The sequence below is a fragment of the Anas acuta genome, chromosome 1, assembly GCF_963932015.1.
Source record: "Anas acuta chromosome 1, bAnaAcu1.1, whole genome shotgun sequence".
Classification (NCBI taxonomy): Eukaryota; Metazoa; Chordata; class Aves; order Anseriformes; family Anatidae; genus Anas; species Anas acuta.
The window spans coordinates 143,368,682-143,381,760 of record NC_088979.1 but is presented as its reverse complement, the minus strand read 5'-3'; the positions used below and the strand labels follow the sequence as shown (position 1 = coordinate 143,381,760).

Here is a 13,079-nt window from a genome sequence, read left to right as displayed (position 1 = left end):
AGTTGTAAAGGAAATGTAATATAGCACTTTTTATTATATATAGTCATTTGTGGCATGTTCATATGGTTTTGTTATGCAGAAGAAATAGCATAGACGGCACAAAAACATAGTGTAAATTCAACAGGACCTAAAATCAAAAGGATGAAAAAGAACTGTGTATCAAAGGCAAAGTGCCATTGGAAAAACTAAAATAAAATAAAAATCAAGTTTAAATGTTTATAAGTATTTAAATTTTAGTGTAAGTGTACAAGACAAGAGCCTGAATAGCACTCCATCATGTAATACACGGTTTCTCATCTTCTTCAGCATGACAGTTCCCTTTTCTATGATTCAGTGCTTTGGTCTCATCTAGGTAAGCTTGAGTTTCCACTTTATGACATGCAAAATACTACAATCTGATGAACAGGGCTAATGGCTGCTTACAAGCAACATATGAGCCTTACTTTCGTTGGACAAAAGATCTGTTTTTCACCACTGTAATTGTTCAACAAAAATGCTTTTTGTAGGCAACTGTTATCCTTTTTTTTTTCTTCTTTTGGCTAGCATTAGCACAGGTTGAACTCAAATAAATTCAGTGATTGTTGCCTAACTAAGGTTATTCTATAAACTGATAGGCACTTATTTTATGCTGAAGAAAATCTCATGTCTCTTCAGGTACAACTCCAAACATTCACTTTGCAGAATTAATCACTTCTTTTCTGCTAAGAATAAATATATATATGTGTGTGCGTATGTGTGTGTGTGTGTATACATATATATATATATATATATATAAAGGCTAAACTTGTTATGTTACACTGAAATTCCACTGTACCTATCCAGAACAAACTTCCAGTGAAATTTTCCATTTTTACTATATTAGTACAGGAGTGTTCCCAAAGATGGCTGTCAGCAGGGTTAAAAAGACTTTGGATCCCATTTGCAAAGTTATTCAAATTTCTATCAGCAAACACAGAACTTGTGCCATTTTTTTAAGGTGCCTAAACAACTTAGTTTTGAAGGTATAACTTTTTCATTCTAGAAAGGAACTATCAAAAAATATTAAAAAAAAAAGATTGTGTTCTTCTCAGGGAATGACGTGGTTTGTTATAAAACAATTAATGCTTATGAAATTGCATAAAGTTAGAGTGACAGTCAAGTGAATCAGCACATTAGCACTTTTTGGATCACTATGCTTCCTAAATTAGTAGGGGATTGTAGGAGAGATTCTGAAAGTCACTTCTACCAGGACTATAAATGATTTAGAAGCTCTTTTCAGTGAAAGAGAAATGCTGAATACTTTCAGCACTGAGGATATTGATAATACATTTCCGGTGCTTCTGTCTTTTATCTCTCTCATTTCTTGGCAAAGGGGTTTATGTATAGGAGATGCCAATTCTGACATCTTCTGACAATTCATAATACATCTGACTCCTCTTGTGTTCCTACAGACACTCTGACTTTATGATGCAGGAAGGGTGGGTAGAGCAAAACAGTGGAGGTTTTAAGAGGAATACTCTGTCCTGTAGTAAATTAAACAAGAGAAAGTTTTGTAGTTCACTGAACAATATGTATTTATATATATAGTTATCAGTATTCTTATAGTAAATCCTTTTTGTTTCAATAACTTTCTACTATACCTTAGCAAGAGTCAAACAAAAACATTTATTTTATAGATGCTTTATGATTTTGATTATTTCCTTTAATACTAAAGAGCACCTCTTATTCTCTACAAAGAATTTGAAGGCAATAGAGTATGTTTTATACATGAAAAGTGCATTTATAAAAGTATCACTACACAGTGGTTTGTATCTGATGACAAAATAAATTATAAGCAATAGAGTTAAGATAAAGACACGATAATTATATAGGAATACGGTTTTGGTTTTTATCCTTTCTACTCTTCATCATATTGGACTGAAAGTTTCACTGACAACTGAGTCAACCTTTTTCACTTTCACAAATTTGTATTTGAGAAACATGATGTCTTTTCCATGTTTGTTTAGCTGGGAAGTTCAAACTGTATTATTAAACACATACTTTCAAATAAATAGCACATTTTTACACATTTCTTCCACCCTAAACTTCTAATGTTTTTTGCCAAATTTACCAGAAGGTGTTTTTGTTTGTTTGTTTCTTTTCCCTTTTCCTAATTGCCTATCATTTTCGGAGGAAGAAATAGTGGAGGAGAATGCATAGAAGAGCAAATTCATATTCCTACATGCCTATTCCATTTTGTTTTGTTTTGTTTTTCCACTGATTTGTGGTTTTGTACTCTATGGAGTACACTATACTCCACATTGTATACTATGGCCAGATGAAACCAAAGAATGAACACTAACACACATCACCTGCTCTTATACAAAGAGACATATATAGTATGTATCACAACTCTCCATTTTACAATCCTGTGTTACTCTTTAGCAAGTTGCTTTAGGGCATTATGCAAAAAGACAGTCAAGAAAGAGTTCATTTCCAATGCATGGGTTGTGATATACCCTAGAGCAATCCTAAAAAGTACTCAAAAGATTGCAAAGCTCTGAAAATTCTGTTCTCACTAATTCACATCTTCTGTACTCCTCCAGATCAAATCACTTCACCACATCCTTGAAGCACATGTACAAAAAGCTGCATAACTTTGCTGTTCTTCTCATTGATTCACCTTCATTCATGCTTTGATAGAAAATGTTTAAATTTCATGAAATACTTTATTTTCTTTGAGCGAGGGTCATTGCCATCATGAAAAGCTGAGAAATATTGATCTCGATGATCAGCATGGTTTCCTCATTTACAAGTACATTAATCTTTTTTCATGTCTGTTCAAAGTTCATCTGTTTACTACAAGTACTCAACAGTAGGTAAAAATATGGATTATTGGAACTCAGATATAATTAAAGCCAAAGGTTTAAAGATGTAGAATACTCTAGAAAAATCCTGCAGAAGCTATAAATTGTAATAAAAAATCTCATACAGGTTTCTCTATGGGTCATGAAAGATTATTTGAATCTTTATATTCAAAACAAAGTAGATATTTGAAAGTAGAAAAAAAAGACAAAATGCAGTGAAGTCCCGACAAAACATCGACCTGTGAGATGTTTGCTTTATTAATTTTCATGAGCATGTTCACCTTAAGGTTACAATGTATTTTCAGCAAATGCTTACAAATCCTAGACTAACAGAACCATGGTTTGTACCTTTAATATTCACTTCTCTGAAATGGCAGAGAGCTGTACATACCTTTCTAAAGAGTACACCTACCTTCTGAATGCAAAGACTCCCAGCTTCTAATTTCATTTGTGGTCCTAAAATATTTGGTCTTTTTTGAAGGATCCAACATGTATTCTTAATAAAGAATACATATGCCCTAATTAAACACAGCATCCTTGAGACAGTTATCCTTAAACCATGCAGTCAGATAGCATGCTTTTATATGTCATAAACACAATTATCTGAAAATCAATTCACCATACACATCTCCAGTCATCTCATAGAGTCCCAACTACCAGCCTGTCACGCAGCAGATTTCAACACCCCATGGACGATATGTATGTTAATGTAGATCAGGATTGGTACAAGCATAACAAAGCCCACAAACAGACATTGTTTGTCTCCTAGCCATAGAACACAAGGCTGTGTTTTGAAATATTTTTCTCTGTCTTGAAAACAGTGTGTCATGAAGGGTACAATATCTATCACTGACATTCTTATGAATATACTGGATAAACATCTGTCAGAAAAACTTTAGTTGCAATTGATCTTGCCTTGGGGCAAGTAGTTGGATTAGACATCTTTACTAGACCCCTTCCAGACATGTATTTATGAGTCTCTCCACCTATATTTCAAGCTTGCTGAATGCTAATCAACAAATTTCTTGGGTCTTCAACAAAATGGTTACAGGCTTGATTCTGACAAGCAGCCTTACAATGCTGAGTCCTAAAGATAATGGAAGGTCATGGGTGTAAGGATTGTTAAAAAAAAAAAAAAAAAAAGTTTTGTAATTGCTGCTAAGAAACTACAAGATAGTATCCCTTCAATGGTAAGGTTCTCCCAACAATAACCATGACTGTGCCTTTCTAAACATATATTCAAATTGGAGGTTTTACAGAAGACTACTCAAAACTTCTGGTGAACTGTCTTGAATGCAATTCTCCTCAGACCTGTTATTAGCTGTAGAGAAATTCCTTTGAAAACAACTATGCAACAACAACAACTATAAAACCAGCAGGACAGTGTGTCAGATTGATTCTTTCTCACACAGGTTGCTCCCTACCAAACCACACACATGTAGCAGCTACTGAGATTTGGCCTTATAGGTGGCCAGGTACCTTTTAGATAGGTGTGATCCGTATACTGAAAACACTACAACTTTGCATTTCAGGGATGACAGCCTAACCCTATGAAATAAGGAGATGCTTTGACAACAACTTCTGAGTTAATAATACAGTTAGTTTTGCTTTTGGTGTTTGTGGTGTTATTTATTATTATTATTTATTTATTTATTTATTTATTAATAAGAAGCTTAATCTTTGAGCACTTTTCAAGTACGATTATTGTCATTTTTCTGTATTTTGCAAGTAGGGAAATGAAACAAAAGGTAATGATGGGGGTAATAGTTAACTGAATCATGAAAAGACCTAGATCCACATCAGTACTTAATATATTATGTTCAGCTTTTACTACAGTATGAACTTGATTTGACCAAAAAAAAAAAAAATGTATTTAGAATCCTCAGAATGATTTTTCCTGACTGATAGGCAGAAAACCAGCAATCAGAAAATATATGTTTAAGCACAGTCAGTTCTATTGCCTTCTTTTGACTGAATATACCATCACAGACTGTGGAAAAACGTATTTAACAAGCAGACCTTTTGAATCAGATGTATAAGAACAGCAATCATGAAGGAAAATTATTCCCATTAATTCCAGAGCCCAATATTCTGCAGTTGAGAATGACAGAGAAATCTGGGAGAAAAATGATTTCTAGGAACTGACTAGAAAATATGAAATTGCAGGATGACATTTTTTAGGAGACGATATATTGATCCTCACTGATGTAGATGGTAAAACTTTTATAGACAGAAATATGAACAGAATTTTGTTTCTCATTGCTATGAAGGAGATGTCCCATATTTCAGGATATTTAACATAAGCTGCTGAAATTGTCATTTGGAGCAGAAACAGTTATCCAGACTTCCCTTACTGGAGTTCAAAGCCTTAACTGTTGGGCCACAGAGAGATCAAAACAATGTGTTCCCTCTTCCCCCTCTTTGGCCCAACGAATATTTAATAATTTTAAGCAGAGGAGGACAATATCAATGTCAAGAAATAAAAAAGGACCTGTCTCATGACACTATACACCATGGTCATTACCAAACTGAGGCAGATGGCGATTCAAGTAAGAATTAAACCTGTTTTTTTTCACAGCCTGCTGTTCTCTGAACTACTGGGTAAAAACTGTGAAGCACCAACAGTGTATCTCCTTTTGGTGTCTTGTGCAGAGCTTTGCTCTTTAGCAGAATCTGAACAATTTCTAAGGAATGAAGCCCTTATATGAGGAAACTAGAAGAACCTCTTCTTTAATTCCAGACAGGCTTTTTGTATTCATTCCTGGGATGCTTCTGGGTAGGCTTCCAGCAGAACTTCAATATCAGCAGCTTCGATACGCCGTATCCCAGGGTGAGGTAGCAGCTAAATAGGATTTGAAGAATCTAATTTTTGATGTTTGACATCCTAAGGCATGCCTACCTCCCCTGCTTGAGCTTACAAACCCCACCACCACCACCCAACTACCCCCCCAGTTCACTTATCTCTGAAACAGGGATTATTTTCCTCTTTTGAAAAGAACTGTGAATGTTTTCATGTGTTTATTTAGCTATTTATTTTTAGCCTACAAGAAAAAAAAATACTAAGAACTCTTTTTCTTGCCATTTCATGCCTTCTTCTACTTTCTTTCTTGCTTCTCTCAAGATAAATTGGTGCCATTTCACTTGTTCCTCTCCTGCCAAAGACAAATTACATCATTTTCTTTTTATTTCTTTGCTTCCTTTGGCTCAGAGAGATCCCTGGCTTCTTAGACAAATCATACTTGTATTTGACTTTTCCTGTATGTATCTCAATATGTATACATATTGAGATACATTCCAAAAGAGAATAGGTTAACTTTTCTTTCAAAAATTAAGATTTAATCCAGCCCTGTTCTAAAGTCACTATAAAATTTCTGAATAACGTTAATACATTTTGAGTTAGGACTTAAGGGACCAACCCCTGCCATAATTTACATCAGCATGACTGAGTGTAACACTATGGATATATGCCAAGATTTATACAGATAAAATCTACTTGCAGTTATATCTGAAGCCTTGCATTCTCTCTACAGTGAAGCAACAGGTTTTTTTCTTTTTCTTTTTTTTTTTCATTTTCCTTTTCCCTCTTTTTCCTTTTTATTTTTCTTTTTTTTTCCTTATTTTCTATGCAATTTTCCATGTTGTTTTCTGTTTCACTTACTTCACTTTCCAGATTATAATTTTTCACTGCATAAATTTTATTATGCTCTTTTTATTTGTATATTACATTGAGTTTTTTTCTTAAACTAGACTAAAACTGCATTCACCCTCAGCTGAATACAAAATAAATAAATAAATAAATAATAATAATAATAATTTATTTTTAATTGTATTTTAGCTGGGTTTGAGATAATCCCCTGCCTGCTCCCCTAAACCTGCTGAGAATATGTCTATTCTCTTTGCTGGGGAGACTGCAAAGTGCTCCTTCACAGCACATTAAGTTTCACACAGAGAGGTTACTATTATGAGGAGTTTCAATTTGGTTTGGCCGCTACTTTTCACTAGCCCTTGAAAATGTGTATATGCTGCTACACTATAAAAGGGCAATTCCAGCCAATAAGAGAAAATAACTAATATAATCAAGTAAGACCATATATATGGTGCAGCTGGGTGTTTTGCACTGTTATTAGAATCATAAAAAAGGATGATTATCAGTTTTTAAGGGTAATGTGCTGGCTAATACATCTGTTTAAGAGTTGGTAAATCCATGTCTTGCTGCTTTTCAGGCAGGGAATCACTGCCTCTACCTCATTCGAACAAGACTCATGATTCAGGGAATTAGGACTGTAAATACCATCCTGCAGTCAGAAAGAAAACCACATGGCCAACTTTGACTAGGAAGAAAATAAGACAGCATTTTGAATTGCAGAATGTAACTAGACTCAACAAATTCATTAAAAACTGATTGTATCTGACACATACCTCAGTACTTATGTAACTGAAGTTGTAAGATAAAGCCATGAACACATTTCACATGGATCTCTTGAAGGCTTCTTGTAAGGGGATACATGTCGTCGTGGTTTAACCCAGCCAGCAGCTAAACACCACACAGCCATTCGCTCACCCTCCCCATTCCCTCTTTGGGATGGGGGAGAGAAACGGGAAAGTGAAGCCCGTGAGTTGAGATAAAGACAGTTTATTAAGACAGGAAAATAATAATAACAATAATAACAATGATGATAATAGTACTACTACTAATAATGTGTACAAAACAACTAAACAACTACTAAATTGGATTAACTGTTATCAGCATTCCTGACAGACATCACCCCAGAACTAAAGAGAAAGAACTTAACTTGCCTGGCTACCAGGAGAGGGTAGGTGAACTTTCCTCTAATTAGAAATTAGTGAGAATTCTCATGCATAACATATAAAACATATAGCAAATATATATTCATTTTCATAATTATTTTTAAATAAAACAGGCAAAAAGCACATATATTAATGTAATACAGGCATCATTAATAAAGATAATAATATGGGAGTTTATTAATTTTTATCAGGCCAATAACTTCAAATTATTTCATCTCGATGCAACACCGATCTTGGGTGGTGTCTGGAGTCAGAAGCCACAAGTTCCTAACCTTTGCTGATGTGCTCCCTATTCAGGTAGTTGACATACTATATTTAAAGTACATTCCTATACATTGATATACAAAACACATTGATATAACAGTTGTTATAAAAGCACACTGTTTTCCACTCCAGTGTAGTGGAAACTACTACACTCCAGTGTAGTTTTCCACTCAGTGTAGCTGAGGTAGTTAAGTCACAGTGCACAGAAAATAAAAATCCTTCTTTTTGATGTTTTTGAAGGCATTCTTGTCCTTCCTTTCTTGCCTTACAAAGACAGACACCACGCTTTGCTGTCAGGTATGTACGTAATGATGAAATCTGAAGTTGGAATCTCCATGTCTTCTATGTGAAGGTGGTTCCACAGATTTTCTTAGTCATGGCCATACATCAGGGACAGAGCTACAGCTTGTGAAGGAGGCTGGTCTCAGACCCTGTAGGACCTTTCAAAGCCATGTATAGGCATGACAGATGTTGAAGAGCTGATATGATAGGCTTATAACAGAATATCAAGAAATAACTCAGCTTCAAATTTAAAGCAAATGATGCGTATCATCCCATGTAGCGCACATTTGCAAGAGATGTCAATAATGAGAAACACATCATCTCCACTCAAACAAAGCAAGATTCAGCTTGCAAATTAGGCCAATCAGATGTACATATCCACCTGAGGATAAGGTGAATATCTCTCCAGACACCTTATCGTCCCACTTGTTCTCCATTGACTATAATGTGAGCTCCAGTGTATTCCCAAGTGCTATCATTTTAATTTATGTATTTTAATCTGTGAGATGAATCCCACCTGAAGCATGCCAACAGGAAGCTGTATTTTTTCTCCATTCTACCACCATTAACTTTCTTGACAGCCCAACTTATGTGTGTACCACAGTCTGATACTGTATGAACAGGACAAGACAAACTTTTTTAGATTCAAAAAAACGTGATTCAAAACAATGCTGTGAAATAAACTGGGAATCAAGAAACAGCTTCACAATGGCTGTCAGAAGCTATTGATAAACTGACAAAAACCTGTAGCTCTGAAATAAATTGATAGTATAATTGGAGCTCTAGAAATTGCAATTTAAGCACATGCAACCACTGTTAATTTTGTACATGCTGTTTTGTTGTTGTTGCTGTTGGTTTTTTTTTTATTATTATTAAAAGAGTAGAATCAGAACTGAATTTTGATAAATCTTTCTTTTAAAAAATATGTAAATAAAGTAGACCTGTTGTTTATTTTATTAAGTCTAGCAATGGTTAATAGAGACAGAACCTCTAACATCACCTCAGCAGAATGACTGATTAATTTTATTGAACAGAATCTATGAGAAATACCAACTGATATAAAATTCATCAATTATTGTAATTATATTGTTTCTGGGAAAAAAAAAATGCTTATTAAAAATGACTGAAAGTTTTCTGATTTTTTTTTCTGTCATGTTTAATGCTTTAAGTTTAATTATTTCTTACAGTAGTAAACAAAGGAATCTGAATACTGATCACAATGTGATCCCCTCAATAACAAGGAACAAAAAAAGCACAGTAGTAGTAAACCATTTGAGAAAGATAAAACACACAAGACTTTTTGTATGTTTTCCACCTGAGTTGCAGAACTATTTCTAATAGTCAAGTTTGCTTTGTACTAACTCCTAAGGAATACATCAGAGGCTAGAGGAGGATCAAAGACTGGTTCATGTAAAAGTCATACCACTTTGTTATTTTACTAAGTTTCAGAAAAAAAAAGGGGGGGGGGGAGAAGGAGGACATAAAAATCATGAGAGGACTATTCTCTGTATTCCTCTTTTATTCAATCCTTTAACTAAAGTTCACCTGTTGTTTTGCTATAAAGATGAAACTATAAAGGCATTCTGATCTATCACATATCACTTAGTCATTTAACACTTTCCAGGAATGCAGATGCTTGAGGTCTTAAGTGAGGAACATATTTTCAAACACCATTTTGGGTGTTACGAAACCGGTGGCTGAACTTGGTATTGATGGCAGTCCACAAAAATAAACCTTCAAACTTCTTGGTAATGATGTAGGGAAAGCACTCCTCACCATGGCTGCTCTCAGTATAGTCACTTAATATCATGACCCATTTCTACCAGGCAAGCTGACTCAGGACATCTTGGAGATATTGTATATGATCAGTCAGATAATAAATTAGTATGATGCCTTTTATACATAGCTAGTCACACCCCAATGTCCACTCATCAGAGCTCACATGAAGACCATCCCCTTGTAGTTCCTTTCTTCATGAGATGTTGATGACTTTCTGTACTGGCCAGACTTTGACTTAAAGCCGTGACATTGAGGGAAGAGGACGAGCTCTGGACCCAGTATCAGCGCAGACCTCACACTGAAGATTACCTCCAGATGCCAGCTGTTGTGTGCTGGCATTTTCTACTTTTAGAAAATGAAGATATTTCTCTTTAGGCTTCACCATATCTCTGTAGCAAGCATTGGTTTCAAGTGAGTTATCCTAGAAAAAATAAGGGTTAACTGTGGTCCATTTTTTTCCCACTCTTCATTTTCCAACCACCCAGCCCCTACCTTTCTGGTATTTTAAAAATATGTTCCAGCTATGATTAAAGGTTTCTTTGTTTTGCCTTTCAATTTTGTCTCTGCAAGACTGTAAATGCTTTTATATGAGAATTGTAAAGCACAGAGCATGCATCTGTTTTTAAGCTTGGGAACTATTACAGTCATTATCTGCTTCTATAATTTGCCCTTTTTATACTAATACTTTCTCAGCTTGAAGGGCGTATTGCCTATACGTTGTTTCTTTGTGGTTCCATGTCTCATTTACCCAGAGTGGCACAGCAGGTTAGCTAAATTAAGGATTAGATAGACAACAGCCAAGATATTTCTCTCATCACTATTTTCTGTCCAGTTTCACAGACAGAAATGAAATATTTAAGTTCACAGAACGGTAAAGCATACTTAATAAAAATATTTAATAGATAAACGTTGAAGCTATATATCTACTATATCTACTTGTGATACATCAGACCTGCGCAGGAGGTGAACAATAGAACCACTAGGCTACTTTTTTTTTTTTTTTCTCCTTAGTTGTAGTACTAAGAGTCTGATTTATTGCAAATAGAGCTCCCAGAAGCAGACACAGTGACACGGGGAGCATAGGGCTATGGACAAATCCTTAGCTTCCATGTATAACTTCTTGTGCAGCTGCATACCGCCTTCCTGGCACGAAAGTGGACAAAACAACATGCGGGCCATCTTCCCCTCTGAATGTTCCCCCTCCTCATCAGTTCCCACACTGCAAACACTGCTTTGCAGCAAGAACAGACGTAAAGCAGAGAAAAGCCGGTGCTTGCTTTCTTCTTTCAACACATCAGTCCAGTTAAGGTATCGCTGAACAGTGTGAGGCCTTCTCTGAGACAAGTGCTGTACACCTGAGGAAAAAAATCATATTAACTCTGTGTGTAACAGTATCAGATGGTCACTTCCAACAGAGCAATGTGGCCACGTTCACATGTTAACAAGGTGAAAGACTTTTATTCAACGCCTACAGCACACACCATGGCGAGCCTGAGCCCCCGGGCTGTGGTGAACGCCCTGCCCCTGCCAGCCCCCAACGGGCTCTGTTCCTCCTCCAGCCACACCACCCCCTGTCTGCTCTGCCCTCGGGCCGACATTTCACATAGCAACCCGCCCACCTGGTCTGACGCCCCGCTGTGATCGGCCCGCGGGCAGCACCAGCCGGCCCCGCCTGTGCAGCCACCACCGGGTCACAACAAGAAGTCCCTCCCAGCCACGTACCCGGGGTGGCCATTTTGGCTCGGCCAGCCTTGGTGGCAGGGAGGTGCCATGTTTTCAACTGCCATAACTTACGTGTTTCAGCACTGCTCTGTGACTGCCTGGGGGCTGTTTCCTCACACCATTTTACCCCATATGTTCTCAGGCAACCCTGTGACTGCATGCCAGGACCAGCCTCCCCTTTCGATTGCCTTTCAGTAACAGGGTTTCGTGGACCTGAATTTATTAGTTATCTGGCATTGATCACTGTGCTGCTCATCTCAGGAGAGAATCAGCTCCTGCTCCCAACTACAAATACTGCATAAAGAATTTGGATTGACGTCTTAATCTGTTAACAGCTGGTACCTATTACAACCAATAAAGTTCTGATTAGCCATGAGGTAGCTCTTGATAAATAAATAGCAGGACACCCAATGAAAGAACATTATGGCAACCCACAGAAAGAGTGTTTAGAATATTATTTAAAGGCAGAAGAAAAGCGTTTTTCTTCTCAACAGTTTTATCTCTTGCATCAATTGCAAGTATCTCCTTGCTGTTCCCTGCAAGCTTTTCTCCAATTTGTGTTGAATAAAAAAGGATAATGTGATAATGATGGAATAATGGAGAATGCAGAAATGGAAAGGCACAACACAAGGCTCAGCAGAATCCAATAAAATTAAGAGAAAGCATTAAGTTTGGATCACAGTACAATTTGTTGGTGAAATGATTACATACACAGAAGTGAACAAGGATCTTCACTTGTAGTTCTGTTACAATTCTGGACCAGAAAAAAAATAAATATATAAAATAATAAAAAAAAATTACAATCTGTAGTAATTAATAACGTTGCCAAAAATCAAGGGGCAACACCATAAGTTCACAAGACTTTTGAGAACAAAACTTGTGAAACATAAAAGTTAGCTGAGATTTTTTTGTCAGCATGTACCAAACTGTCTACATTGTATTAAACAATAGCAATCCTTTAAGGTTGTGGAAAGCTGTAATAAAAATGTTTATATTGATAAAAATCAAGAGTGCGTGTGAACACCTGGGTGCAAAATGCCAGTTGACATTTGCAGTAGCAGGTCATCAAGATCCTAGCACACATCTACCTGCAGTTTCTCAGGACATTCAGATCTGAAATAGAGACAGTGACTAAAACTCGGTGACTCACAGGGGGACAGGATAGAGGGAATAATTGCACCTGAAGGGTACAATGAGATGCATCCAAAATGAGCACATTTCTCAGTGGAGTCTTACTTCTAAGTAAAACCCTGTGTAGCATGGAGACAGGCTCAAAACCTGATCCCCCTCAACCTCTGTGTCATTGCGAGCAACTCTGGACAGCTTGCCCATGGTACAGGCATCCTAGTGCCTGAGTGCTCGGCAGGCTGCTTACACTCATTCTGCTGCTGTTGGTAC

General features: G+C 36.5%; 1 long non-coding RNA gene across 2 annotated transcripts; it reads right to left on the bottom strand.

Annotated features, from left to right (window-relative positions):
- Positions 1-9,679: 9,679 nt before the first annotated feature.
- Positions 9,680-12,013, bottom strand: LOC137845388 (uncharacterized). 2 transcript variants are annotated; one of them, XR_011090206.1, is made up of 3 exons: positions 11,754-12,013; positions 11,096-11,314; positions 9,680-10,380 (listed from the first exon to the last, which is right to left on the bottom strand). It is a non-coding gene; the product is annotated as an uncharacterized lncRNA (long non-coding RNA). The 2 variants fall into 2 exon arrangements; XR_011090204.1 differs by having other exon boundaries at positions 9,680-11,314.
- Positions 12,014-13,079: the final 1,066 nt, after the last annotated feature.